The 25,624-nt window shown below is 36.6% G+C and overlaps 1 long non-coding RNA gene across 7 annotated transcripts in view; it reads right to left on the bottom strand.

The window, feature by feature from the left end:
• Positions 1 to 25,624, bottom strand: part of LOC141386151 (uncharacterized) — a 304,261-nt gene that overhangs the window by 110,692 nt on the left and 167,945 nt on the right. For all 7 annotated transcript variants that reach the window (XR_015492954.1, XR_015492957.1, XR_015492956.1 and 4 more), the window contains exon 4: positions 15,116 to 15,248. This is a non-coding gene — a long non-coding RNA (uncharacterized LOC141386151). The remainder of the gene's footprint in view (positions 1 to 15,115; positions 15,249 to 25,624) is intronic.

The raw sequence follows: 25,624 nt of genomic DNA, 5'->3' as shown, positions 1-25,624 counted from the left end.
GTTGATTTTTTTTTGAGAGTATAGAATCACCCCAAAATAATTTGAGTATTGCATTAAAATATAGTATACAGTGTTCTTTACTATGTCTAGATTTAAAAACATTAGAATTTACTACACAATGCAGTGTTTTTCCCCATGTTTACAGCCACTTTTAATCAATGCAGTGCATATAATGCATCTCGAAAGTCCCTCAAACACATGAAGAGTTTATGGAATCTTCTGAAGCGAGATTGAGATCTGTTAGCGTTGTATATTATAAACAGTGCGGCAGTTCTAACAGTATTTCTGATTTGTGACTGGAGCTGTTGATATACGGTGTTTGGCGTACGGCGATGTGACATCTCACTCGTAAACTCGCTGATTCAAATATCAACAAATTTCCCAGAGTAAACTCCAGCAGCAGACCTCATCTGGTTCTGTTTCAGGACTTTTCATTGAACATCAAGCGACGACCCTAAACACTACCAAGATTTCTGGGTCACGACACTCAGAGGAGCTGGAGTTTAGTTTATCGGTGTGTGCTTCTGCTAACCATTACAACAGATCAGCACACTGGCAGTAGCACATATGCTGCGACTTTGTCTTCATTGCGTGTATATTCTGTACTTTCTTTATGCTTTCATTAATGTTGTGTAAATTTCATTCATTCATTCATTCATTCATTTGTTCGTTCAGTTAGTAACCTTTGTACGATGAGTCATGTTCACCACAGTAAAAACGCTGGGTTGTTGTAACTCAATGTTGTGTAAATTATGGACACTCTATAGTAAACAGTATCATTTGTTCTTGGTCACTGCCCTGAGGGAAGCCTGAGTTTATGGGTTTGTGTTTTGTTTCTGATCATCAATTCATCCATTCATCCATTCATTGATCTGTTAATTTGTCCATCTTTCTATTTGATCAGTCTTTACACACAACAATACATATATCTATCTGTTAATCCATCCATTCACCCATCTGTCCATTTATCAGTTCATTTACTCATCCATTGATCTGTTCATCCCTTCATTGTTTTGCTCATTCATCCATCTTTCCATCCTTCCATCCATCCATCCATCCATCCATCCATCTATCCATCCATCCAAGCATCAATCAATCAATTAATCAATCAATCAATCAATCAATCAATCAATCAATCAATCAATTTATTTATCTGTTCATTCATCCATCTTTCCATTATCAATCATCACATCTATTACTATGTCCATGAATTTGTCTATTCAACCATCCTTTATCTATCCTTTTATCCATCTGTTCATTTATTTGGTAATCCATTCATCCATTCATCCATCCATCCTTCCATCCTTCTTTTCATTCATCTATCCTTTTATCTGTTCGTCCATCTATTTATTTTTCTGTTCATCCAGCTGTCATTCCATCATCAATCATTTAATCTTTCAATTTGTGCATGATTTTTTATCAACTGTCCATTCTTTTATTCATCTGTTCATTTATTTGTCCATCCATCCATCCCTCCATTATCGATCTATTGATTTGTTGACTATCCATCCGTCATTTTAGCCATTTGTTTATTTATCCATCTATCCATCTATCTGTTCATCCATTTATTGATTTGTTCATCCATCCATTCATTCATTCATCCATCCATCAATATGTCTATGAATTTGACTCTCCGTTCATCTTCTGTACATCATTTTAGCCATCTGTTTATCTATCTATCCATCCATACATCTGTTCATCCTTTATTGATTTCTTCATCCATCAATCTATCCACCTATCCACCCATCCGTCCATCCATCCATCCATCCATCCATCCATCCATCCATCCATCCATCCATCCATCCATCCATCCATCTTTCCATCCATCCATCCATCCATCCATCCATCCATCCATCCATCCATCCATCCATCCATCCATCTTCATCTTCATCCAGCTGTCATTCCATCATCAATCATTTAATCCATTAATACATGCATGCTTTTATTCATCTGTTCATTTATTTATCCATCCATTCGTCAATTGATTTGTTCCATCCAATTCATCCATCAATGTCTATGAATATGACAATCCATCCATCTTCTGTCCATCATTTCAGCCATCAGGTTATTTATCCAGCCATTGATCTGTTCATCCATTTATTAATTTCTTCATCCATCCATACATCCACCTATACATCCATCCATCCATCCATCCATGTCCATGAATTTGTTTATCTGTCCACACATATGTCCTACTACTTATTCATCCATCCATCCATCCATCCATCCATCCATCCAAGCATCTATCTCTTCATTCTTCTTTAATTTCTTCATCCATTCATACATCCACCCATCCATCCATCCATCCATCCATCCATCCATCCATCCATCTATCTCTCCATTCTTCTTTAATTTCTTCATCCATTCATACATCCACCCATCCATCCATCCATCCATCCATCCATCCATCCATCCATCCATCCATGTCCATGAATAAGTTTATCTGTCTACACATTTATTCTACTACCTTTTCATCCATCTATAATCCATCCATCTATCCATCCATCCATCCATCCATCCATCCATCCATCGTATCAATCTTTACATCCACCCATCCATTCTTCCATTGTATCAGTCTCTACATCTTTCAATTGATGATGTTTGCATTTATTCCTGCCCCTGCATTAAAGGCTTTAATATGTAACTGTAGATTAATATACAGCAGTAGATGAGTTTGTGTCCACCCACACCACAGCCGAATCAGCTTCATCTCTCTGTGCACTCGTGTCACTGGTGTGTCGGTGGGTGTTTTCTCTCTCTGTTAGTTACTCATTAGATTTCTCTCTCTCTCTCTCTCTCTCTCTCTCTCTCTCTCCATCAAACAAGTGACACACTTTTCCGTGAGCCCCCGTTCGTCTCATCCGGAGCCATTTCTCATTTCTCCTTCTGTGTTTTTCATTTGGATTCTCACCGGCCACAAACCCAGAGGAGCTGCAGAAGTGCTCGCCGCCACCGAGAAGAGGCTGTTTTACATTAAAAATGCTTTTGAGCTGAGGTAACATCATGCTTTAATAATGTACAACACCAGGCTGCACCGAGCAAAATACATTTTTAATTACTAAAGTGACTAATATCTGAGGTTCTGCTTTGAGGTTTTTGTCGCATTAAATATTTATGTGTTTTTTTTTCTCCAGAAATTTGTGCATCTGAGCCCCACACCTGGAGATCAGCGCTGCTTTTTTTCTGCCAGAGGATGACACATTTACACACGTACTGAACACGCAACGCAGCACACAGGACCTGCGACATGACACACAAAGAAACACTTGAATCTTCCACACTGTGATAATCGTAAATCACACTCTAAAACATGCGGGGAGACTGTAACCCAACACTGGGTCAAATATGGACAGCAGTTGGGCTCAAAATGTCATTTAAATTCAATTGGAAAAAAAAAAAACAATGTTCTGTTTGCTCATGTTTGACCCAACTCTATATTACAACAATCCAGCATTGTTTTTAGAGTGTGCCGTAAAATAATGGTAAAATACACTGTCAAATATGCTGGGATGTTGTAACCCAACACTGGGTCAAATTTAGACTCGAAAGTGTCATTTAAATTTAATTGGGGAAAAAATAACCCAGGGCGACGCAGTGGGTAGCACGTTCGCCTCACAGCAAGAAGGTCGCTGGGTCGCTGATTCGAACCTCGGCTCAGTTGGCATTTCTGTGTGGAGTTTGCATGTTCTCCCTGCGTTGGCATGGGTTTCCTCCGGGTGCTCCGGTTTCCCCCACAATCCAAAGACATACAGTACAGGTGAATTGGGTAGGCTAAATTGTCCGTACTGTGTGTGAATGACTGTGTGTGGATGTTTCCCAGAGATGGGTTGTGGCTGGAAGGGCATCCGCTGCGTAAAAACTTGCTGGATAAGTTGGCGGTTCATTGCGCTGTGGCGACCCCGGATATTAAAGGGACTAAGCCGACAAGAAAATGAATGAATTAAAAATAACCCAATGTTGGGTTTGCCATATTTGACACAATATTGGGTTACTACTAACCAGCATATTTTTTTAGAGTGTGTTGTAAAAACAATGTAGATTACACTCAAAATGCTGGGATGTTGTGACCCAACACTGGGTCAACTATGGACATCAGTTGGGTACAAAAGTGTCATGCATATTTAATTGGAAAAAAAGAACCCCTGTTGGGTTTACCCCTATTTGACCCAACATTGAGTTAGGACTACCCAGCATAATAATGGTAAAATACACTCTAAAATATGCTGGGGCGAGGCAGTGGCGCAGTAGGTAGTGCTGTCGTATCACAGCAAGAAGGTCGCTGGTTCGAACCTCGGCTTATTTGCCGTTTCTGTGTGGAGTTTGCATGTTCTCCCTGCCTTCGCGTGGGTTTCCTCGGGGTGCTCCGGTTTCCCCCACAGTCCAAAGACATGTGGTACAGGTGAATTGGGTCGGCTAAATTGTCCATACTGTGTGTGTGTGTGTGTGTGTGTGTGTGTGAATGTGTGTGTGGATGTTTCCCAGAGATGAGATCCGCTGCTTAAAAACTTGCTGTATAAGTTGGCGGTTCATTCTGCTGTGGCGACCCCGGATTAATAAAGGGACTAAGCCGACAAGAAAATGAATGAATGAATGAATGAAAATATGCTGGGAGGTTGTAACTCAACACTGGGTCAAATTTAGACCTGAAAGAGTCATTTAAGTTTAACCGGGTAAAAAAAAATAACTCAATGTCGGGTTTGCTCATATTTGGGTTACTACTACCCAGCATTTATTTATTTATTATTTTTTTTTGAGTGTGTTGTAAAATACTTCTTAATGAAATGCTGCGATGTTGTGACCCAACACAGGGTCAAATATGGACATCAGTTGGGTTCAAAAGTGTCATGTATATTTAATTGGAAAAAAGGATCCCACTGTTGGCTTTGCCCATATTTAACCCAACATTGGGTTGCAACTACCCAGCATTTTTTTAGAGTGTGTCATAAAATAATGGTGAAATACACTCTAAAATATGCTGGGATGCTGTAACCCAACACTGAGTTAAATAAGGAAAACAGTTGGGTTCAAAAGTGTACTAAAAAAGTTGTTGAAATAAACTCAACGTTGGGTTTGTCCAAATTTGACCGAATATTGGGTTACGACTACCCAGCATTTTCTTTTAAAAGCGTGGCATTAAATAATGGCAAATCCCACTCTAAATAAGCTGGGATGTTGTAACCCAACACTGGGTCAAATATGGACAGTAAGTAGGTTCAAAATATCATTTAAATTTAATTGGAAAAAAAAACAATGTTGGGTTTGCTCATGTTTGACCCAAGATTGTTTTACTACAATCCAGCATTTTTTTTTTTTTTTTTTTTTGAGTGTGTCATAAAATAATGGTAAAATACACTTTCAAATATGCTGGGATGTTGTAACCCAACACTGGGTCAAATTTAGATTTGAAAGAGTCAATTCAATTTAATTGAGGAAAAAAATTAACCCAATGTTGAGTTTGCTCATATTTGACCAAAAATTGGGTGACTACTAACCAGCATTTTTAATTAATTAATTTATTTTATTATTATTATTATTATTTTTTGAGTGTATTGTAAAATAATTGTAAATTACACTCTAAAATATGCTGGGAGGTTGTAACCCAACACTGAGTTGAATATGGACATCAGTTGGGTTCCAAATGTTAAAAATGTATACAATTAAAATAAACTCAATGTTGGGTTTGTCCATATTTGACCCAACATTGGGTTAATACTACCCAGTATTTGCATTAAAGTGTGTCATAAAATAATGGCAAATCACACTCTAATATATGCTGGGATGTTGTAACCCAACATTAGGTCAGATATGGACAACGTTTGGGTTCAATAGTGTTATACATTCATTTATTTTATTTTCAGCTAAGTCCCTTTAATAATCTGTGGTCGCCACAGTGGAATGACCCGCAAACCTATCCAACATATGTTTTACGCAGCGGATGCCCTTCCAGCTGCAACCCATCTCTGGAAAACATCCATACAAACTCATTCACACTCATGGATAATTTAGCTTATTCACAAGTACAGCATGTGTTTAGGCTGTGGGGGAAACCGGAGCACCCAGAGGAAACCCACGCCAACACGGGGAGAACATGCAAACTCCACACAGAAACACCAACTGACTGAGGCTTGAACCAGCAACCTTCTTGCTGCGAGTGCTACCCACTGTGAAGCCCATATTAAATTAAATGTAACCCTACAATGTATTTCAGGCAAAGTGGACGGCTGTAGTATTTCCTGTTCCTGCAGAAATATGTGTGAACGCAGTTGGAGTCGTGCAGGTCTGTGATTTATACGTCGGCCGAAAATGAGAGCAGCTCTAATCTCCCCTCCGGCAAGAGTTTCCATGTCTAATCCCGTCCCCTTCACACCCAGGAATTCACTTTACGCTAATCGGCCCAATATTAGAGATTAAACGTGACTAATCTCCCTCACCTGCTCCAGGTTCACAGACGACTCTTTGTTCTGTCTGAAGGTAATAAGAGCATCACAGCGCTTATATTTCTGACGCTCCAGAGAGACACGTTCTTGTTTTAAGCTGAAATGGCACCTGATGAGCAGCTCAACACCGGCTCACGTCAGCAGCACATCAGCCACAACACACTGTATGGAGATTTCCTCACGTGTGTTTAGTTGACTTCTTGTTTCAGGGGATTGTGGACGGATTAGTGCGAAGCTTGTTTTCAATTCATGAGATTTAAAAGGTAAAAAAAAGGTAAATGTAACTTTTGGAAACACCGTGGAGGCTGTCGGTGTACAGCGCTTTTTGCATGGGTTTTTCACATCATGCGTTGTCTGCCCATGGGTGTGCTGGTCTGATAACAGAGGAGGGTAGATTATCCAAAATCTATACGCAAGTAAAAGTACTTGCGGAAATTTTTACTCAAGTAAAAGTAAAAATCTTAAAAGTTACTTGAGTAAAAATAAAAAAAAAGTATCTGATGAAAAACAATAAGTAAAAAGTTACTAGTTACTTTTCATTTTATACATATACAGCTGAAGTCAGAATTATTTGCTCCCCTGTTTATATTTTTCCCCAATATCTGCTTAATGGAAAGAAGATTTTTCAACACATTTCTAATAGTGTTAATAACTCATCTCTAATCACTGATTTATTTTATCTTTGTCATGATGACAGTAAATAATATTAGACTAGATATTCTTCAAGACACTTCTATACAGCTTAAAGTGACATTTAAAGGCTTTACTAGGGTAATTAGGGTAACTAGGCAGGTTAGGGGAATTAGGCAAGTTATTGTATAATGATGGTTTGATCTGTAGACTATAGAAAAAAATATTGCTTAAAGAGGCTAATAATATTGACCTTAAAGTGGTGTTTACAAATTTAAAAACTGCTTTTATTCTAGCCGAAATAAAACAAATAAGACTTTCTCCAGGATAACAAATATTATCAGACATACAGTGAACATTTCCTAAATCTGTTCAACATCAAATTTATTAAATTAATTATTTGGGAAATATTTAAAAAAGAAGAAAAAAATTCAAAGGGGGCTAAAACATCTGACTTGAATATATATATATATAAATATGTATATTTTCTTTTTCTTTTTTCTGGAGAAGATCTTACTTGTTTTATATCAGCTAAAATAAAAACAGTTTTTAAAGCCTTTTTAAGGTAAAAATTATTAGCCCCCTTAAGCAATATTTATTTTGGTTGTCTACAGAACAAACCATCGTTAATTACCAAAACTTGTCGAGTTAACCTGGTTAAGCCTTTAAATGTCGCTTGAAAAATCGTCATCTTTGAATTATAAGGTTCTCTCTGCGTTCTGAATGATTTTGAAATATTGAGCTTCAAAGCAAACAGTGTGTGTGTGTGTGTGTGTGTGTGTGTGTGTGTGTGTGTGTAACATTTGTTTTTAAATAAAAAGTCTTAAAATGTAAACAACTTCCCATAATGTAAATAAGTTGTGATTTAATAAGAATATGTCAATAACTCTATTTTGACAAAAATGAGGGATAGAACCTTATAATGCTAAGATGATGAAATATATAGTGTCTTGTAGAATATCTAGTCTAATACTATTTACTGTCATCATGGCAAAGAGAAAAGAAATCAGTGATTAGAATTGAGTTATTAAAACTATAGAAATGTGTTGATAAAATGTTTCAGTTAAAGTAGGTAGTGCTGTCGCCTTACAGCAAGAAGGTCGCTGGGTTGCTGGTTTGAACCTTGGCTCAGTTGGTGTTTCTGTGTGGAGTTTGCATGTTCTCCCTGCCTTCGCGTGGGTTTCCTCCGGGTGCTCCTGTTTCCCCCACAGTCCAAACACATGCGGTACAGGTGAATTGGGCAGGCTAAATTGTCCGTAGTGTATGAGTGTGTGTGTGAATGTGTGTATGGATCTCTCCCAGTGATGGGTTGCGGCTGGAAAGACATCCGCTGCTTAAAAATGTGCTTAATAAGTTGGCGGTTCATTCCGCTGTGGCGACCCCGAATTAATAAAGGGACTAAGCCGACAAGAAAATGAATATATGAATGAATGAATGACTCAATGCTGTCGTTTCCAACAAAAAAACTAGAGTCTGCTACAGTTCACTATAGTCAACACTACTGTGTGCTGAAGCACTCCTTAAGTCGTACATCTTATCTTTTATACAGTATAATAGCATTGTAGTATTTACTATCATTTACTATAGTAGTTTTTCTGATCTGCACTCCATATTTACATTTCTACAGTTTCACCACTGATCCATCCATTTAAAGTACAGCTGAGACTGACACACACACACACACACACACACACACACACACACACACACACACACACACACACACACACAAAACTTCATGCAAATGCAGATATATGTTCATGCTGAAATAATGACTGTGTTGAATTATAGTCTCTTTAAAGACCGGCCAATTAGCTGCTATAAATAACGCCGTTGTGCTTTTGAAGGCCGAGCAGAAACACTGAAGGCTTCACCTCTCTCTGTCCTGTAATGAGGGTGTGAAACTCTGTTTACGGCCGTCCTTGAACCGCTCTCAGTGTCGTGTGATTTTCATTAAAGGTGACAAGAACATAAACCAGTCCAGATGAGTTTGAGTCTTGTTTAGAGACCACCAACTTGGTTAATAAAGAGGCAGACGTGGCAATGAATGTAGAGAGCATCTTTCAGAAGAACAGAGACGTCGGTTCATATTCTAATTATTGTATTTTTTTTTTTTGTAATGCAATTTAATTAATTGTTCAAACAACTTAAAAAATAAATAAATAAATAAATAAATGCACATGCATTAAAAAGTTTGAAATACAGTATATTAATACTTTTTTCATTTTTGATGGTTTATTTTGAGCATTTGAAATTCTACATAGTAACATCCTTCTCAGTATATGATGCTCACTCCAGCATCTTTCAGAAGAACATAGAGGTTGATTTGCTCTGACACGGGACATATTGTATTTATTGTATTTTTTTCCAGTAATTTAATTTAATTAACTGTTTGAACAACTTAAAAATAAATAAATTCATATCCATTAAAGCGTTTAGACGTATAATAATACCTTTTTTTGAGTAGGCATTTTTTAGTGGATGTAAAATTCTACAATCCTTAACAGTTAATGATAGTTATAGCGTCTTTCTGTTGAACAGAGATTCTTTTTTTTTCTGTAATGCAATTTAAATACTTATTTAAAGAACATTTTTTTTAAATAAATGCTCATCAACTGGAAAGTTTATAAATACAGTATGATGATAGATTCTTTTCATTAGGCATAATATTTTATTTATTGTGCATTTGAAATTCTACATTGCATCATGCTTCTCAGTAAAGGATGCATACTACAGCATCGTTCTAAAGAAAAAAGACATCAGCTTGCTCTAACACGAGACATATTTTGCAATTATTGTATTTTTTCTATAATGCAATTTGTTGTTTAAACGACTACTAAATTTATTTAAATGTAAATGCATTAAAAAGTTTAGACCCATAATGATACTTTTTTCTCATTAGTTATGATATTTTTGAGCATTTGAAATTTCACATTGTAACATCCTTCTCAGTAAATGATGCTCACTCCAGCATCTTTCAGAAAAACATAGAGGTTGATTTGCTCAGACAAGGAAACATATTTTTTTAATAGTTTTTTTTCAGTAGTTCAATTTAATTAATTGTTTGAACAACTTAAAAATAAATAAATGCATATCCAGTAATACATTTAGACCTAAAATGATCCATTTTTAATCTAAATTTTTTTAATAGGCATAATATATATATATATATTGTTTGTAGATATAAAATTCTACAATCCTTAACAGTAAATGATACTTGCGTCTTTCTGAAGAACAGAGATTCTTCTTTTTCTGTAATGCAATTTAATTGTTTAAACAACTTAAATAATAATAATAATAATAATAATAATAATAATAATAATAATAATAATAATAAATGCAAATCCATTAAAAAATTGTAGAAATACAGTATGATGAAAGATTTTTTTCATTAGACATAATATTTCATTTATTGTGCATTTGAAATTCTACATTGCATCATGCTTCTCAGTAAATTATGCATACCACAGCTTCTTTCTAAAGAAAAAATACATCAATTTGCTCCGACATGGGACATAAAGTAATTATTTATTTATTTATTTATTTATTTATTTATTTATTTATTTATTTATTTATTTATTTATTTATTCATTTATTCATTCATTCATTCATTCATTTATTTTTATCATTTTTGTATTATTTTAATCAACTTTGTAATTATGTAATTAATGACAATTTTGTAATAATTGTATTTTTTCTGTAAGGCAATTTAAGTGAAGTTTCACAAACTAATTTCGAGAGGAGCATGTGATATGATTGACTACTTATCATTAGCTAGCCTATCAGATCATTCTAAAACTACTATAAATATCCTGTCTAAGCTTCATTTCCTATCTTCGTTTTTTTAACCCCCCTTTTAACCTTGGGCTCATCTATCTCCGAACTCAGGGTTCTCTCCCGGGACAGTAGGCCAAACCTGCTATCATAGTCGAGCATTATCCAAGTACGAACTCTTGAAATAATTGTTTAAACGACTTAAAAAAAAAAAAAATGCACATGCACTGAAAAGTTTAGACGTATAATACTTTTTCATCAGGCATAATATTTTATTTTTTGTCCATTTAACATTCTACATTTTAACATCCTTATCAGTAAATGTTGCTGTATAAATGTCGGTGTATAGCATCTTTCTGAAGAATAGAGATGTCGATTTGCTCTGACATGCAACATAGAAAATTATTTAATTTTTTGTTATGCTATTTAATTAATTATTAAAACAACTTAAAAAAAACATAAATGCACAACAATTACAAAGTTTAGAAATGTAATCATTATCATCATGCTTCATTTTTTGTGCTGGATGAACATCAATTTTAATTATTTGCATCCAAAATAAAAGTTTGTTTTGTCATATTTTAAGTGCACTGAAAAAAAGTGCTGCATGCAGAACTGTTTCAAACAATTTATTTGTGTTGAATTTAAACAAACAAATTAAATTGAATAATGTTCTACTTAATTTGTTTGTTTAAATTCAACACAAATAAATTGTTTACAACCACTTAATGTAAAAAAAAAATCCAAGTAGAAATTATCTTTGAATATTTTTTTTTTCAGTGTGTGTGTGCTGTGTACATTTATTACACTTATGTACATACACACATGCATGCATATATCTGAGAGAAAATGTTTATATTTAGGTATAAAATACATGTGTGCATGATATAAATTATGTGTATTTTGAAATATCTTCGTAACCGTTTTGTCACAAAAGAAAGAAGCTGAAACACTAGGAGAAAATAAACCCTTCAAAGTGAATGAAAGCGGTGAAATGAAAACCAGATCTGTCCGCAGGTATTTCCTTTGTTTAGCTGCAGATGGTCTCTCAGAATCATCTGCGGTTTCTCGAGGAATATCTTCCTCAAGTTTATGATCACGGCTCTTTACGCAGCTATTCAGAAGTGTATTTCTGGCCACATATTTCAAACAGCAGGTTATGATTAAAGAGAAGCTGAGATTGTTCTAAAGTAATCAGTATTAAGTTATTTGTGTGTGTGTGTGTGTGTGTGTGTGTGTGTGTGTGTGTGTGTGTGTGTGTGTGTGTGTGTGTGTTTTGCCTTCTTTAGTACAGTAGTACCCATATTCTTTGGTGCATTGACGTCTAGTTGTGTAACCCCAGTTTTACTACATATACCATGGTAAAGTATGATAGGTGTATGTGTGTGTGTGTGTGTAATTGTGTGCATGTGTCTGTGTGTATACTTTACATGTGTGTGTGTGCTTGATTGTGTGTGCGTTTTTGAATTGTTGTGCATATTTGTGAGTGTGAGTGTGAGTGTGTCTGTCTGTGTGTGTGTGTGTGTGTGTGTGTGTGTGTGTGTGTGTGTGTGTGTGTGTGTGTGTGTGTGTGTGTGTGTAAATGCATGTGCATGTATGCATGTGTGTGTGTGTTTGTTTTAAATGTGTGTGCATATGTTAGTAAGCATGTGTGTGTAAATGCATTCGTGTATGCATGCATGAATGTGTGTGTGTGTGTGTGTGTGTGTGTGTGTGTGTGTATGCATGCATGGGTTTGTGTCCGTGTGTGTGTGTGTGTGTGTGCATGAGAAATGTAGAATAAGATCCTACTTTATAAATGCTAATAAACAGTTAATAAGAATCACCTGTGGTTTCTTGAAGAATCTCTTCCTCAAATGTATGATTACAGCTATTTTCTCAGCTATTCAAACGTGCATATCTGGTCACATATTTCATGTTATGATTAAAGAGAAGCTGCGTTTGTTTAAAAGAAATCAGTATTAAGTTTTACTGATAATTTTTTCGTGAGTGTAGGATTAGGGATGTCGGATAACATCATGCTTTATAACTGCTAATAAACAGTAAATATCTCAATAATAGGCAGTTAATAAGAATCACTTGTGGTTTTGTGTAGAATTTCTTCCTCGAATATATGATTACAGCTCTATTTTCTCAGCTATTTAAACACGCATATCTGGCCACATATTTCATGTTATGATTAAAGGGAAGCTGAGTTTGTGCAACAGTAATCAGTATTAAACCACGAGCAAAGCAACTGACCTGAACATGCAAACATAAGGAACAGTTCAATCTAATAATAGGAGGAGCTAATATTATAAATGAATATTATACTTATTTACATTGTGTAATAAAGCAACAGGTTTTATTTTTGTAGATAGTCTAGTTAGTATTCTTGGCAGCACTTCACAGACTCCTTTGTTAACCTTGCTTTATGTTGAAGAAGATAGCTAATTAACATTTCATATGATAAAGTGTGTCTAGTCCTTATCATGTACATTTGAAGGAAAAATTATTCGCCCTCCTGTGTATTTCTATTTATTTTTTTTAAATATTTCCCAAATGATGTTGAACTTTTCCACAGTATTTCCTATAATATTTTGTTCTTCTGGAGAAAGTCTTATTTGTTTTACTTCGGCTAGAATAAAAGCAGTTTTTAATTGTTTAAACACCATTTTAAGCTCAATATTATTAGCCCCCTAAAGCAATTTTAGTGTTGGATTGTCTACAGAACAAACCACTGTTATACAATGACTTGCCTAATTACTCTAACTTTACCCTAATTACCCTAGTGAAGCCTTTACATGTCACTTTAAAGGGCCATGAAACCCCCTCGTTTCAGCAGGGTGTTTTCACACCTCTACTTTGGAAAAAGTCAGAAAAGTGGGCGTGTCCAGCTCTGTTTAGGGGGGAGTGTCGGAGGAACTAAAGTGGGAGGGTGTGGGAGTGTCTATTTGGGCACGCGCGAGTTTCAGAGTCAAAACACACACACACAGGGGAGAAAGTGACGGTGTTTACATGGACATCTGTAGTCGAATTATTTGCCAAATTATGAAATGGTGGACTTTAACTGCAGTTTGACTCTTTCATTCAGGGAATTCATTCATGTCCCTCGCGACAAACAAGATATTTGATTCGAGGAGCTGCTCTAAGCGTGTATTTTTCATGCAATGTTTGATACCGCACGGCGAATGAGAGAAAATACCCTCTGCATTTCCCGGAAACTTAGATGCACACGGCAGGTAGCGTCAGAAAGCCGCGTGTGTTATTCCGGTCACTAAATGCGGTGAAAACCCGACATGGGGTTAAAGTTTGGTTGTGGTGCTAACGTGTTTACACTCGGTGCTATAGTTAACTTAGTTTGATACGAACAAACTGAATAAACAAAGAGCACTGCTCACTCACTTACCAAATCTGTAGAGACAGGATAATCACCAGCAACTAGAGCCGCGTCTTTATTAAGAGGAGACTACAAGCGAATCCGGATCTCAGCGTTTGCAGATGAGAACAGCTCTCAGGTAAACAATAATCCTCCTTAGACACGTAAGTTATTGTTATCGAGCGTCGCGTACACTGTTAATCCACACGTGACTCCAGCTGAGCTCTCACAGAGAGAAAATGAAAACAAAACTTCACTGCAGCAAACTATAAAAGCAACACTTCACGCTTGTTTTGCCAACTCAACGTGGCGTCTCTGCCGTCTACACTCTGACAGTAATGAATATTAATGAAGTTGCTCAATAGAGCTCGCTGATTGGTTTGAACCAAGCCTTACTCATGCATTAATGCAGCACACTGTAAGACGTAATAAGACTCACTCTGGCACAGACGTCCAGTCTGCACGCTGGAATACACGCTATTATGTCATGACCGTGACGCAGCTTCAAAAATTTGTTTCAAACCGGAAGTACGAATTTGCTTGAAATAACGCAAAAACAACCAATTCACACTTTTTAGTGAAATATATGTGTCCTAATAGTGTTTATAGCAGTGTGGGACACATATACCACTGTCAACAGCTCAACACATGTGTTTTGGTGTTTCGTGACCCTTTAAGCTCAATACTAGTAAAAAATCTAGTCAAAAATTATGTCATCATGGCAAAGAGAAAATAAATCAGTCTTTAAATATGAGTTATTATGTTTGGAAATGTGTTGAAAAAATGTCTTCTCTCCGTTAAAGAGAAATCGAGGAACATATATACAGGAGGGTGAATAATTCCGACTTCAGCTGTAGATGTTTGAGAGAATATTTTCTTTTTCTGGGTCTGACGGTGAATGTGAATCAGTACAAACCTGTTCCATCTCTCCGGCTTGGACACGTTTTCGTCTTTTTTTCCCGTCTGTCACCATCACAGATGGGCTGAAGTCGCAAACTCTCAGCCGGAGCTTCGTCCAGAATGTGTCCAGATTTACCTGACCAGACTCGCTGCAGACAGAAAGAGAGAAGGCAAGAGAGAGTTTATAAATGTTCAGAAGAAACACACACTTCCATCTGCCAGCGGATACACTCACGGCTTCCACACATATCTCACACACACACACACACCTGCTCTGATCTGACAAATGCAATGCATACTGATATACAACGAATCCAAATGCAGATTATTAGGAGAGTCATCAGGTAGGCAAAAGATCAACACAGGGAGAGACAGGAGCAAGCAGATAATCCAACAGCGTAATCAGAGTCCAGGCAAATGGTCAGGACAGGCGGCAAGGCAACATAAAACAATAAACAAAGGTCCAATTCTGGCTAATTCTGAAAATATACCCCTATATACAGTTCTGGAGAGCTCCTAATATGTCCCAGGAGCTATGTTTTTGTTTTCGAGAGTGCACCAGAGACCGCTGTGTACGCTTTTTCAGATCTTAAATTACTCTCGCGAGTCCCATTCGTGCCTGCTGTTCCTGCCTAAATCCACCAGAGGCCGCTGTCGACTGACTGACTGACTGACGAAAAGACCGACTGACTGACTTACTGACTGACCCACCCTCCTCCTTCCCTAAACCAATAATGTTTTCAAAAGCACTGACTGACCCACCCACCCACCCACCTCCCTAAACCCAACCAACAGTGTTTTCAAAAGCAACTCAAGTCTCTCAACTCAACAAAGACAATCACCTTATTTCTACCATATTTTAAGATTTCACCACATTCTCACATTGTTGTTTACTTGTTTTTTTTTATTTTTTGGCTTTCCTGTTTTCAAGAATTGTTCTTCAACGGGTTCAAACTCCTTCATTGTGGTCAACTCCTTTCTATGTCTCAAGTCCATTGGCGTACACGGCGAGCCACTGGACAAACTGGTATGAGCAGAAAAGCCGTCCATACGAAAGTAATCGTTCAGCTGGTAAGTGTGTAAAGGATCGGTGTCATACCACCTCATAGTGTTCATTTTAAAGACGAAATGCAGCCATACTGGCTAGATAATTTGTGATCTCCAGAAATAATATAGGGCAGTGTTTTCAGAATAGGCCTAAGTTGGAAAACCACTGACGGCAAAACAAGGAAACACTCAGAAATGCTCACATAAAGTTTACAAGACTCAGCAAAGAGTGCGTGTGAATGAGGTGCCTTCTTAGTCCTAAATAGTCCATCATGAGCTTCCAGCTGTGTGTGTGCAATCAGGAACTGGTGTGTGAGTGCAAAGACTTCTAGGAGTTGTAGTTTATATAGTGGCAGATGTGTAGTTCTCCAGCAAACAGGTTTGATCACTGGTGATCGTGATACCACTATGTTGGTCTGTCTAGATTTCTTCACCACAACAAAAACGTTGCAGTTGTGGATGATGTATGATCAACACAGGCTCGTTCTGAAAACGTACCCCTATATACATTTCTGGAGATCCCGAATTATGTAGCCAGAGGTACGTATGGCTGCTTTTCATCTTTAAAATGAACGCCATGTGGCGGTATGATGCCGTTTCTTTTTGCGCTAGCAGCTGATCACTTACCTCCATGGCTTTTCTGCTGTTACCAGTTTGTCCAGTGACTCACCGTATAAGTCGGCGGACTTAAAACGCAGAGAGAATATGACAACGGGGTTTGACGCCCCATTCACACGGGGCTTCAGCGTCAACGCTTGACTGAGGGCGTGTCTGAAGTTGGGGCTGAAACGATCGTCATAGAAGCACCAGCCAATGAAATTCAGTCAGCAATAGGCCACTGTCTAGCTGGTGTATTTGCATACAGCGATCTGATTGGCTGACGCTTCCGTCGGCGCTTGAAAAGTTGAGCTAGTCCCAACTTCAGCAGCAAGCAACGCCTCTGAAGCGGCGCCGACGGATCCACAATGCAGTTCGGCAACGCTTGACGTCACCCATTCAAAGTGAATGGGAAGCGTTAACGCTGACGCCCCGTAAGAACGGGCCCTAAGTCTGGCAGTTCCAGAAAGCAGGGTAAACAAAAACAAAAGCCAAAAAACAAAATAAACAAGTAAATAACAGGGTGAGAATGTGGTAAAATCTGAAAACAGGGTAAAAATCAGACTAGGGCTTTACTTTTAATGGATTGCTTTTGAAAACACTGTCGGTTGGGTTTAGGGAAGGAGGAGAGTGGGTCAGTCGATCGTCAGTCAGTCGATAGTGGCCTCTGGTGGATTTTGGTGAGAACAGCAGGCACAAATGTCACTTAAAAGAGTAATCTGAGATCTGAAAAAGCATACACAGCGCCCTCTGGTGGATTTAAGACAAAACCCAGCAATTAATGTATCTCCTGGGATGTATTTGCTGCTCTCTAGAAATGTATATAGGGATACGTCATCAGAATAAGCTTGGGTTGTGTATGAACTCCAATTTCAGGAAACATTAATTCCTACAACTGTTTTGAGTTTGGGGTCACACATGCATTTGATAGACACTGTTTCTTCTGCATCTTATCAGTTCTTACTTTCCACAGGATTCGACAAACCCACAACCCCAGCACGGTTATCGCTGTGCTCTACTTTTACAGCTTCTTCTTTCATTTAGATTGATTTTACTAAGTGCAATTTCAAAGGAAATAGTGGATGTCCTTCATCTGCAGCTTCTGTTATCTGTGGGGTGCTGCAGGGCTCTATTCTGCGCCCCATTTTTGAATTAATTTTCAATCTGGAGTTAAAGCTTGATAAGCAAATAAATGATGTTGTTAGTGCCCCAAATGCTGGTGTTGATATCATTTCATTGAATCTTTTTGACTTATATTAAAAACTACACTGTAAAAAGATCTGTGATCTAGCAGCCTTCCGTATTTTGTGATATCATGTTTTATTTCTTATTTATGAATTTGAGTTGCATTATGGGAGCTTGATCATTCTTCTAACAACATTTAACCTCGAACAGTTGTAAAAAGTGGCTTTTATGAACGTGTGTAATAGTGTGCAGTGCTGTGTTGTCTATGTTGGTGTCGTATATTAAGCTACACACAAACTTGTAATAACAGCCAGCGTGTTTTCTGTTATTTTACAGACTATTTTCTTTATATATTCTCATTTCTTAAACATGATATTATTTCAAACTACTAAAAAGTCAATAAAAGTCACCTTGTTCAACTGTAAATTAAATTTCATTCAACATCCTATAATGCGGGCGAAGCAGTGGTGCAGTAGGTAGTGCTGTCGTCTCACTGCAAGAAGGTCGCTGGGTCGAGCCTCTGCTCAGTTGCCGTTTCTGTGTGGAGTTTGCATGTTCTCCCTGCATTCACGTGGGTTTCCTCCGGGTGCTCCGGTTTCCCCCACAGTCCAAAGAAATGTGGTACAGGTGAATCGGGTAGGGTAAATTGTCTGTAGTGTGTGTGTGTGTGTGTGTGTGTGTGTGTGTGTGTGTGTGTGAATGTGTGTGTGGATGTTTCCCAGAGATGGTTTGCTGCTGAAAGGGCATCCGCTGCGTAAAAACTTGCTGGATAAGTTGGCGGTTCATTCCACTGTGGCGACCCCAGATTAATAAAGGGACTAAGCCGACAAGAAAATGAATGAATGAAGGATGCCATAATGCAATTCACACTTGTGAATCACAAAATACAAAAATTGTTGTTAATTAATATATATTTTTGCATCTTTTGCACCAAATTCCATTTAGAAAATAAAAACAGTGATTATAAAGTTCAAATTTAGTTGCAGATCATCATTTACAGTAGATTTTACAAGAGATGCATGAAGCCTTTTTAAGGAGAAATGAGAGAATTTAAACTTGATTCACTGTTCAGAAGAACCCGTTGAGATGTCGCTGAAGATTCATTCATTCATTCATTAATTTTCTTGTCGGCTTAGTCCCTTTATTAATCTGGGGTCGCCACAGCGGAATGAACCGCCAACTTATCCAGCACATTTTTACACAGCGGCTGCCCATCTAGCCGCAACACATCTCTGGGAAAGTGGCTGAAGATTCTTCATTGTCTATTGCGTTTGAGACTCTCACTCAAACACGTGCTTCACATGTGCAGCAGAAGTGGAGATCAGTGTTTTCCGGTGACACGTCGAGATACTGAACCTCCTGAACTTCTGAACACCATCCTAAAATAACACTAGTGAAATATTATGTGCTGTCATTACAAAATATTCTATACTTAAACCCATTTTAAAGTCAATATTATTAACCCTCTTCAGCAATATTAGTGTTGGATTGTCTCCAGTACAACACTGTTATACAATGACTTGCCTAATTAATTAACTTTACCCTAATTAAGCGTTTAAATGTCTCTTTAAGCTGAATACTAGTGTCTTGAAGAATATCTAATCTAATATTATTTACTGTCATCATGTCAAAGAGAAAATACATCAGTTATTAGATGAGTAGCTAAAACTGTTAAGCTTGGAAATGTGCTGAGAACAATTTTCTCTTCGTTAAACATAAATTGGGGGGAATGAATATACAGGAGGGCTACAGTCTATCTGTATTCTGTTCATCTTCTTGAAGGATCTCTCCAGGTTAGTCTGAAACAGCTTGAACAGACACACAGAGGCTCCTGACAGTAATGCTGAACACTCAGCCCCTCCTCTGTCAGTGGGTATGTGTGTGTGTGTGTGTGTGTGTGTGTGTGTGTGTCCCGTGAGCTGTTCCGGACATGCTGGCACTCAGGCTCCGATATCACCTTCTCCTGACCGGAATTTCGGCATTCCCTGTTGAGACTTTTCCATCTGTTTCCCACAGTGAACACACACACACACACACACACACACACACACACACACACACACACGAATGGAATCTGCTTAGAGAAGCTCCATTGGGCCATTCCAGTGTCCTTAAACGCAGTCGGACAGACAACTCAAGTGCTGAAATTCACTTTTTTTCCACATTCAGAAGCTGGAGAAAATCAAACATGAATGTTCTTCTCTCAAACTATACCAGATTGTTTTTTATTGGATGTATTATTACTAATATTTTAAACATTCCTAGTAACACTGTGTACCCAGGGTGCGAATTATACAGTGACATTTAGAGGTTCAAATATGCCAGTGATGTTAGTTTGTGCAATACTTCAACGAATAAAGTGTATTTATTTATTTCAATTTCATCTCATGTATTAATAAAACACATGTGATCAGCTATTTAGAGGTTACTGAATTAAAGTCAAACTATGCATCTAGTAAGAAATGATGGGTTTTTCTCTGAAGAAGTTCTTACTCCACCCCGTTTAGAGCATCATTTTGGGTTTTACGTTATAACTAACGGGGTTCAAGCAATGGATCTGCGACAGAGAAACTATGGGTTTGGGAATCACTCGTCTCTACATAGTTCTTTTCCCAAAGCATGCATCACAATATGATAGTTCAGCCGCGAGTTACATTGTTGTTTGGGAAACGCACCCTTGCCTAGTTACCTTAATTACCCTAGTGAAGCCTTTAAATGTGACTTTAAGCTGTATAGAAGTGTCTTGAAGAATATCTAGTCTGATATTATTTACTGTCATCATGGCAAAGAGAAAATAAATCAGTTATTAGAGATGAGTTATTAACACTGTTATGATTATAAATGTGCTGAAGAAATCTGCTTTCCTTACACAGAAATTGGGCAACAATATAAACAGAAACTAATAATTCTGACTTCAACTGTATGTGCAGATTCATCCCTGTATACTGATTTATATAGCAAATCTCAAACTGTTTGTTTGTATATGATGAATGCAAGTTTAAGACATTAATTATTGACATGTTACAAACATTAATTTCATTTTCTATAAAGCTGCTTTGTGTGGTTATTGTGAAAAATACTAGAAAAAACCCTGCAGTACAATAAGCTCAATTAACTAACATAAGCTAATTATAGCAAACTCCAGAAAAGAAAAAGCTTTTAAACTTAAACAGAAATTACAAATACATTTAAACTATCATAAATAACACAAAAGAATAGCAACACACTGAATTATGCTTTAAATTTAATTTATAATTTTTTATAATTTACAATTTTTAATTTTAGAACACACACCACTAGAAATCAGTAGTTATAAACTTAACAAATTAACATTAATGGTAATTTTGATATATGCATTCAAAAATCAAATATTACTATGAAAACATGATTTGATAAACCAGCACTAAGATTAATTAACAATCAACAGTTAATGCTGTAACAAATGCATGGCTTAATGTCAATGCCAGTTAAGGCATTCAGTAATTTTAAACATTAGCGTAAACAATAATTAAATTATTACACATCAACAATCAATAAGAAATACATTTTACAGCAGAATACATTTTAGTTAAAACTAATTTCAAGATTTACTATGCAATTTTTAAAGTTATTCTAGTAATGACTTGATAAACCGGAGGAAATGTGAATTAAAAATAACGTTTGACATTTTATTAACCATCATTACCAAATAATAACTATTATACTTATATATATATATATATATATATATATATATATATATATATATATATATATATATATATGTATAATAGTTATTATTATATAATATATAAATATATATAATATATAAATATAAATATATAATAAATATTAATATAAATATATAATAAATATAAATATATTCCAATGCATTACTGGCTCTAAGTGTTGCAAAAAAACTGCTGTCCTCTGTTGCCGTTCATTTAATTCAGGTTTGTGCAGTTCATGCATGATATTTCTCTGTGTTCTTTTTTCCTTTGATTTGCCAGTGTGTGTGTGTGTGTGTGTGTGTGTGTGTGTGTGTGTGTGTGTGTGAGAGCTGTTTGTTCTCTGACTCAGAGGTGTTTGTATGAACACAGAGCTCTAAAGACCTGTCTGTTTCTCTCTGTGTTCAGGTGGGCAGGTGAGACGAGAGTATGTGTGTGTGTAACCCTGAGGGCCGCCGCAGGCGAGAGTGTGTGTGTGACTGCTGACAGCTGCTTCTATCACACACTCACTCACACACGATCATGCAACCACATAATAACCACAATCCCTCTCGCCCTCAACTCAATTCAATGTATTAGTCAATTACTGCAGATTACATAAACAATTAATAAAACAGTAGAGTGATTATATACTGCGTATACACACTCACCGGCCACTTTATTAGGTACACCTTACTATTACAAGGTTGGACCCCTTTCGCCTTCAGAACTGCCTTAATCCTTCATGGCAGAGATTGAACAAGCTACTGGAAATATTCCTCAGAGATTTTGCTCCATATTGTCATGATAGCATCACACAGTTGCTGCAGATTTGTCGGCTGCACATCCATGATGCCAATCTCCTGTTCCACCACATCCCAAAGCTGCTCTATTGGATTGAGAACTGGTGACTGTAGAGGCCATTTGAGTACCGAGGCGCAGTGAGTTGCACAATCGCCTCACGATTATAAAACTCACTGTTTTACTTTGTAGATGTATCATTTCTGAGTGATATCCTCATAATTCTCTATCTTCTGTAATACCTTTGTTATACCCATCCTATTATTTACATTTGTGCCCTGATATGTCATACACTCTCATTTCTCTCTCTCTCTCTCTCTCTCTCTCTCTCTCTCTCTCTCTCACACACACACACACACACACATACACACGAATAACTCAAAGCGAGACTTCATGAACGCATTCCAGAAACAGATGAAATAAGCTTGAGCAGCTGATCAGGCGGCGCTCGGAGGGAAACTGCACCATTTCTGCACTAATTTTGTGCTAATACTTTTAATTTAATGTTCACATTTGCTGCGATGGCTTTAATATTGCAATATAATACATGGTGGGAAATCTCGACATTAGAAAATAAATTGAAATTTGGATGTGAATGTTGGAATGAGTGTGGTGAGAGGAACCTTATTAGGGGTAATTTGTTATGCAGCACGGAGAGAGAGAGAGAGAGAGAGAGAGAGAGAGAGAGAGAGAGAGAGAGCATTACAAACCATCTGAATGAATGCACAATTGTATATTGTATTTTATTATTTATTATTATTTTTTTTCATTACTATTATCATTATTATTGTTATTATTATTATTATTATTATTATTATTATTACTATTATAATAATAATAATTATTATGATTATTATTATTATTTTAATATAATTATATTAATTTTAATATTATTATCATTATTAATATTACTTTTATTATTATTAATAATATTATTATTAATATTATTATTATTATTATTATTATTATTATTTTTTTATTAATAATATTATAATTATCGTTTTTAATAGTATTGTTACTATTATTATTATTAATATAATAATAATAATAATTATTATTATTATTATTATCACCATTATTATTATTATTATTATTATTATTATTATTATTATCATATTTATTATCATCAACGCAAGTTAAGATTAATATATTAATATATTACAAACATTACCATTATTTTCCATAAAGCTGATTTGTTTATGTGTATTGTAAAAATTACAAGGAGGAAAAAAATTATGTAAAATAATGTCCATTTATTAACATTAACTAACCCAAACTTACAAAAAAAATAGCTTTTAAACTTAGAAAGAAATTGCGAATATATATTTTTTTACAAATAATATAAATAAATGACTAATAAATCAGCACTGAACTGTGCTGTACATTTAATTCATTCATTTTCTTTTAGTATTAGTGCCTTTATTTATCAGGGGTCGACACACAGAAATGGAACACCAACTATTCCAGCATATGTTTTGCACAGCAGATGTGCTTCCAGATGCAACCCATCACTGGGAAAGACCCGTTCACACTCATTGACACACACACACTCAAACAGTACGCCGACTTTAGTTCATCAATGCATCAAATCACGCCAACACGGGGAGAACATGCAAACTCCACACAGAAACACCAATTGACCAAGCCGTGACTCAAACCAGCAACCTTCTTGCAGTGAGGCCACAGTGCTAATCACTAAGCCACCATGTTACCTCTATAAAACTAAAGTGATACAAATTTGTCATTAAAATGTCACTTTTATAAAATTATTTGACAGAGTACATATTTATGATACTCAAAATCCACTGCTTGATATATACATTAGAGTTTAATCTTGCAACTTTGCCCTTTTTGCACTTGTTAGTTATGTATTTCTAAATGCAAAAGGCACATCTTTTTTTTTTTTTTTTGTTAATAAATGTGCATATTTATATATATATATATATATATATATATATAATCTACTACTCTAAAGGGAAAAAGGCATTTTTCTCAGTTTTATTTTCAATGTTGTTTTTTTGATGAAACCCATCTGCATTCAAGACATGATAAAACATCAACCCATGAAGATATAAATAAAAACGGTTATGCTTAAAGGTTGAGGCTTTATTCTTTATTTTATTATATATTCTAATCATATATTCCTTGCATAAAATATTCTGAGGGCCGTCAGCTTAAGATGAACATAATCATAAATTCTGGCAGTGGCTAGCAATAAATAAATAAATAAATAAATAAATAAATAAATAAATAAATAAATAAATAAATAAATAATACAACAATGGCGGGAAAGAATTACAACGTTTGCACTTTTTTAAATTTTTATTTATTTATATATGTGCATAATTATTAAAATTTCGTGTTTTTAAAACCAGTTTTCCCAGACAATTGTCATTGATGACCTTCGATTTATTGATTTAGTCATATTACAGAGGTGTCAACGGGGCGCAGTGGGTAGCACGATCGCCTCACAGCAAGAAGAACGCTGGTTCGAGCCCCGACTGGGTCAGTTGGCGTTTCTGTGTGGAGTTTGCATGTTCTCTCCGTGTTGGTGTGGGTTTCCTCCGGGTGCTCCCCCACAGTCCAAACACATGCGCTATAGGGGAATTGAATAGGCTCAATTGGCTGTAGTGTATGAGTGTGAATGCAAACGTGTATAGGTGTTTCCCAGTGTTGGGTTGCAGCTGGAAGGACACCTGCTGCGTAAAACACATGCTGGAAAAGTTGGCGGTTCATTCCGCTGTGGCGACCGCGGATTAATAAAGGGACTAAGCCGAAAAGATGATCTGAATGTACCTGAGCTGATGGAGGAAGAGACCCTAACACACAGCATCTCTCTCTCTCTCTCTCTCAGTCTCTCCTTCTCAGCGGCGGTTTTCTCCACCATGTCCAATCACATTTCCAATTGCCTCAACAACTTGAAGCATGAGTGAGAAACCTGATTTCTGGAGCTCTCGACGTCTGGGCTGAATATGAGTGTGTCCCTCTCTCTCTCTCTCTCTCTCTCTCTCTCTCTGCAGGAGCTCCTCCACTCGAGAGCCAGTGATTAAAATGTGACCCTTGACTGGGGGAGGTTTGGGGGGTGTGCGGCGCGTTGAGGATCTCATTAGCATCGCCCCGCTATTGACACTGGGAGCGAGGCCGGGAAAAAGTTGTTGCGAGGAGTAAATATGAGGTTTGTTTTTCGCCGGCTGTCTTTGTGGAGGAGC

This window comes from Danio rerio, chromosome 6 (assembly GCF_052040795.2).
Source record: "Danio rerio strain M-AB ecotype USA chromosome 6, GRCz13ab, whole genome shotgun sequence".
NCBI classification, from domain to species: Eukaryota; Metazoa; Chordata; class Actinopteri; order Cypriniformes; family Danionidae; genus Danio; species Danio rerio.
This window is presented reverse-complemented; position numbering and strand designations above follow the sequence as displayed.